The following is a 5471-nucleotide window of genomic DNA, read 5'->3' as shown; positions in this document are numbered from 1 at the left end:
TGGCCATAGGCTCAGCCAGGCTGGGCTGTGAGGTGGGGAGGAGGGCTTGTTGGTGCTGACACCTGTAGGAGAGACTCGGTTCTATGGGACAAGGTGCCTCTCCTGGCAAGTGGAGACAGAAAACTCACTGGAGCAAAGCCAGCGCAGCCCCAGGGCTGTGCAGTGTGTGGCAGGCCTAGGAGGGACCCCTCACTGAGGCCGTGAGGCCCTGTGATTGTCACGCTGCTTTGTCTCAGTCGTGGTCCCGGGGTCTGCCAACGCTAATTCAGCATGCTGAGCGGAACCAGGGCTGGGATGCTCGACTGTGGTATCTTCTGGGTCAGGAGGCTCCAACTGCAACAGGCTGAGTGTATGTATGACTCATGGCGGTTCATTACGGTTGAGGTTTCCACTGTGATTATTTCTCTAGGAGGCAAGTGCAGGATCAGGAAGCATTATGAATGAGACTTAGTATTAAGTGATTTCCTTCCACCCCAGAAAAAATGATTTTTTTCCACCCCAGAAATGTGGAGAGCAGCAAGGCCAACACATACACATCCCACAGTGATGTTGACCTCAAACTTAAGATACATTTGTGTTCCCACACTTCCTTCACATGGAACTGGGGGCAGGCCGCCCCCAGTAAAAGAAAAAGAAAAGCCATACCTGTTCGGTGGTAACTTCTTTGCTGTGACTTCTCCTTTGAGGTCCACTTTGAACAATCAGGAATAAAGGATCAATCAAAACATCAATATCCCTGAAGTAGTTGCCTTGTTAAAGACTGGAGCATTCGCTTAATCTTTTGCTTTTCACGAGTGAACACTTCACTTGGGCGAGAGGCTGCCTCTCTTGTCAGGGCAGGGCTTCCTCTTCCCTGTGCTGTAGTCATAGGTTATTATTTCCCAGGATCTGAGCCAATCTTGTCTGTCACCCACATTTCAGTCCAGGTCAGAGGGAGGCTGTAAGTGCCCCCCATCTGGCACTACCAAGTCCCAAGTCCGGTACTTGAACTTGCAAGTGACCAGATAACCGTATTTACTCTCATTATGTGCCCCTGACTTTTTCTCTTAGATGTCTTCACTGTAAAACACAGGAGAAGGGGAGGAGTGTTGCTAGTATCTGCTTTGTCTGATTAGTTCTGAGCAAATTTCATGCATCTGAGGGGCTCTGCACTTTAGCCCCGGGGGCAAAGTTAATTCGAACTTAGATGTCCAGACACTTATTTCCTTTGTCTGAGCCACCTTCCTGGTTAGGGTTACTTACTTGAAATTGCATGTTTGTGTAAGAGAGAGACAAGCACGCAGGGAGAGGGAAGGAGTCTGAGCTGAAGGGTCTGAGCACAGCTCACAAGAGTGTGACCTGTGGCTCTGACCTCAGGACGGCTGGCTGACCAGGAGCAGGGAGCATGGACCATGGGGAAAGGTTCTCAGGGTTCTTTCCTCCACCAGGCCCTGCTAGCAGCCCCTCATTCCTCAGCCTAATCCTTTGGGTTCCCAGCAGCAGCTTCTGATGGCTGTTCTAGCTCTCAGGGGGAAAGAGGAGACAAAAGCCCAAAGTGGTGAGTTTCACAGGATATGTTTCTTCCACTTGCTTTGTTCTTAAGGATGCTTTGTGGCAGATGTAGGGAGTGGGCTAGATACATGTTTCAGACAACAGTAAGAGGGTCCTGGCCATGAAGAGGGAGGGGGAGAGGAAGGGGAGAAGAACTGTTGATTAGATGGTGGGGGGGAGGGTGCGGGGGAGAGAACTTGGGATTCCCAAAAAATTATTGTGTCAATCTTCGTGTGAAAATTTCGGATTCCTTACACTTATTTCCTGATTTAAATTGTTTTTGTTTTGAACTCGTCTTAATCCAGCCCTCCTGATGAGAAGAGCAAGAATATCTAAGTATGGTTTTTGTTTGTTTGTTTGGTCTTTAGTTAAATTGGTTTCCTCTCTTCTACTCAGTTTGCCCCTCCCAGGGGATAAGGAGGATTTGAGTCTGGGACTTCCTAGGGGTCAACATTTCTCAAGTGCTTGCTTGCTTTGCTCCTCCCAGCCAAGCACAGAGAATAGGGCCGCTCACACAGCCCACTGCAAGACCTCTGCAGCAGCAGTGGTGACTGGGACCCCTGGGCATGGAGCTCTTTTCTTTCAGTCAAGATTCTGACTGTCCACAGGGGATTCTGCTAAGACTGGGAAGCACTGAATTATACATCCCACTGGTTGGGAGGTTGACTGGGGCCTTGGACAGGAAGAACCTAGAATAAGTGAAATACTGGATCCTGGTCCCAATGGAAGCAGCCTCTCTAGTGTGCCCTGGGGGCTGCATGCTGGGCCCCATGGCACCTCTGGTACCCTGATAAGCTATGACCAGAAGGTCATGACCACAGCCACATGGGGTTGGAAGGCTGAAAGTGGTTAGGAACTCATTCCAGGAGACTTTATTTCCAAGATTCAAAGTAGGTCTTTCTGGGAGCAAAGGAGATAATTAGGGCAGTGAAAATAATCTTGTAGGACACGATAATGGTAGATACATGTCTTTATACATTTATCCAAACGCATAGAATGTACAACACCAAGAGTGAACTCTGATGTAAACTCTGGACTCTGGGTGATTATGATGTGTCAATGTAGGTTCATTGATTGTAACAAATGTCCAATTGTTACCGAGTCCAAGCTCACTCTGCTGGCTGCACAACAGGCCAATAAATCGGAGACGAGGTGTTGCGGCGAGGAGTATGACTTTATTCGGAAAGCCTGCAGACGGAGAAGACGGCGGACGAGTGTCTCAAAAGAACCATCATGTGGGGGTCTGGATGCCAGTTTCTTTTATAGCATAGAGAAGGGGAGGAAATGAGGAAGTAAATTAAAAACGCCAAAAGATTTGCCAGTATCCCCTGGAATGGCTAGCCTCGGGGAGGGGATGTGTTAATTTCTTCTTTCTTGCAGCCATCCACAGGTGGACAGGGTCAGGATGCTTCCCTGAGCAAAGGCACTTTGGTTTAACATTCAGGCAGAGGGGAGGGTTCCCTGAGGCAGGCCATTGTGTATAGACAGTATCATTTTAGTGAACAAAAGCAATGGGAAGCAAAGGTTAAAGTAAAAGAAACATCCAACATGGAGTCAGACTTGGCTCTTCCTTGTTACACCATTTTGGTGGGAGCCTGTGCAAGTGGGGGTCAGAGAGTATATGTGGACTCTGTACCTTTCTTTCAGTTTTGCTGTGAAACTAAAACTGCTCTTAAAAAAACCGAAATAAAACTGCTCTAAAAAAACCCAAAATCTTAAAAAAAAGAAGTAGGCCCTTTTGTAAAGATAGGCATTTCTGTGTCCAGGAGAAAAAGGCAGATCCCAGCTCAGGTAAGGCAGCTTGCCAGAAGTCCTTGGGTCATGGGTAAAATACATAGCTTTCATCTCTCAGACCTTCCTGTCTCACAAGGGCCTGGTCTTATCTCTCTTATAAAAATAGCAAATTATGTACAGTAGGAACAGGGAACTAAGAACAGGTAATAAAACCACTGAGGCAAAGAAACTATTCTCAGGTTTCTGCAGGGATCTTCTGGATCCCTTTTCTTTTGGGTCTCTTGTGTGGCCAGAAGACAGGAAAAAGACTGCAGGACTGCCAGGCCTCTTGAGTCTATAAGGGCAGTTTTAACTTTAGGCACAGCTCTAAGCTAAGAAACACCCAGAAAGTACACTCTTGTTATTAAGAACAGCACACTGATGTCCCTAGATGAGTCAGCTTCAAACACAGCTGAAAAGTAGGAGAAATTTTGAGTCCCCGACCTATATTCTGCTCTTTTGCAGCAACCAGAAATGTGAAGCTCTTAAGCTGCTGGTAACAGAAAAGCATATATGATAAACCTAGGGAGTTTCCTTAGTGTGAATCCACTTAATGTTTGACCTCCCTCTGAGGAATATTTGTATTTTAAAAAAGAACAGAGGGAGTCAACTAAAGGAGAGATGTGTGGACAGGGAATGTTGCTCACCATCCCAGGTCTACAAGGATCAAACCATTAGCCACTGTAGCAGTGCCCCCTGAGGGGAATTCAGGATGGAGAAAAATAGGAAACATCCTGTGCCTTGGACACTGGCTCTTGATAGTTAAGATGCATCTAAGGAATAATCTCAATGAGTCTAGACTCTTTCATCTTCCCATACATAGAAAAGCACTAAAATCATTAACTTGAGATGTCTGTTCTTTGTGATTCACAGTAATCTTTTGATGTTCGACCACGTGTTTGTTTTGTTTTTCCAGCCCCCAAACTCCTATATATCCTGGCTCCTCACTTACCTCTTCAGAGTAGTTTCTCAGAGCATCTGAGAGGCCATCTCCCAGGATTTAGTCCTCAGTAAGATCCCCAAATAAAACTTTTTCACTAATGGTATAAATTCAGGTTGAGCCTGAGGAAAATAGATGTTTATCAACCAGACAGGTATCCTTCTCAAAATCTCTTAAGATTCCCCTGGGGTGTACTCTAGGAGACCCCTGGAAAAGGGGGCAGCCAGGGCAGGACACATGGAGGTGCAGCTCTGACCCACGTGAGGCAGTCTTGGAGGAACCCTCTCCCTTTTTGTCCTTGGGTGGAGATAGAAAAGACCTAAGGAGACAAGGAATAGGAACCTTCTCTTTGAATGTGGTCCCATTTTTCATAAGTGGGAGTGGTGCCAAGAATCTTCCCTTCCTAGAAATGGCAGGTTTCAGCAACTGGGGGAGCTATTAAAATTGAGTTTCAGCTGTTCCAGATCCTATAATTGCTCCAAGGCACCATCAGTCATACTTGTGGTTGTGAAGCCGAATCCAGCCTCTGTACCCTGACACCGAATTAAATCTCAGAGACAGAGTTTGGGGTGAAGTAGAAAAGAATAGCCTTATTGCTTTGCCAGGCAAAGGGGGCCACAGTGGGCTAATGCCCTCAAAACTCTGTGTCCCCACTTGGAGGGGATAGTGAGGAGTTTTACAGTAATGGTTCAAAGAGGGCGTGGTCAGCTCGTGGACATTCTTCTGATTGGTTGGTGGTGAGGTAAGTGGGAGGCAGCAGTATCATCCTTCTGGTTCCAAACAGTCTGTGGTCTACGTGCTTGTGGGCAGCGTACCGTTAACTCCAACCACCTGGTGGGGCTTCCGTATCTGCACAACAGCTCAAAGATACTGTTATGTATGTCCCCTGAGGGGGGACCAGGACCCTGCCCCAAGGCTGCACTGTTGTTCCTCTTGACTGCTCCTCCCTTGTCTCTGCATCTCCTCCCTCCCTAATTAGCATCTGTTTGAACCTGCCTGTTGCAACTCAGGGGAGGTCAAGGAGGCTGAATGAAGCCTATTTCCTGTAATTAAGAAATGGGGGACACAGAAAGGCTTTTGTGCCCAGGAGCCCCACAAGTCCTGCTCAGTATCAGTTGAGCCCCAGTATCTCTCCTCTCAGAGTCTTGGAACACTGGTTTCCCCTCATTTATGAATTATATTGCAGAATGTGATACCTGTGTCTGATTTTGCTACTAGGTTATAATCT

Source organism: Mesoplodon densirostris, chromosome 5 (assembly GCF_025265405.1).
Source record: "Mesoplodon densirostris isolate mMesDen1 chromosome 5, mMesDen1 primary haplotype, whole genome shotgun sequence".
Lineage (NCBI taxonomy): Eukaryota > Metazoa > Chordata > Mammalia > Artiodactyla > Ziphiidae > Mesoplodon > Mesoplodon densirostris.
This window is presented reverse-complemented; position numbering follows the sequence as displayed.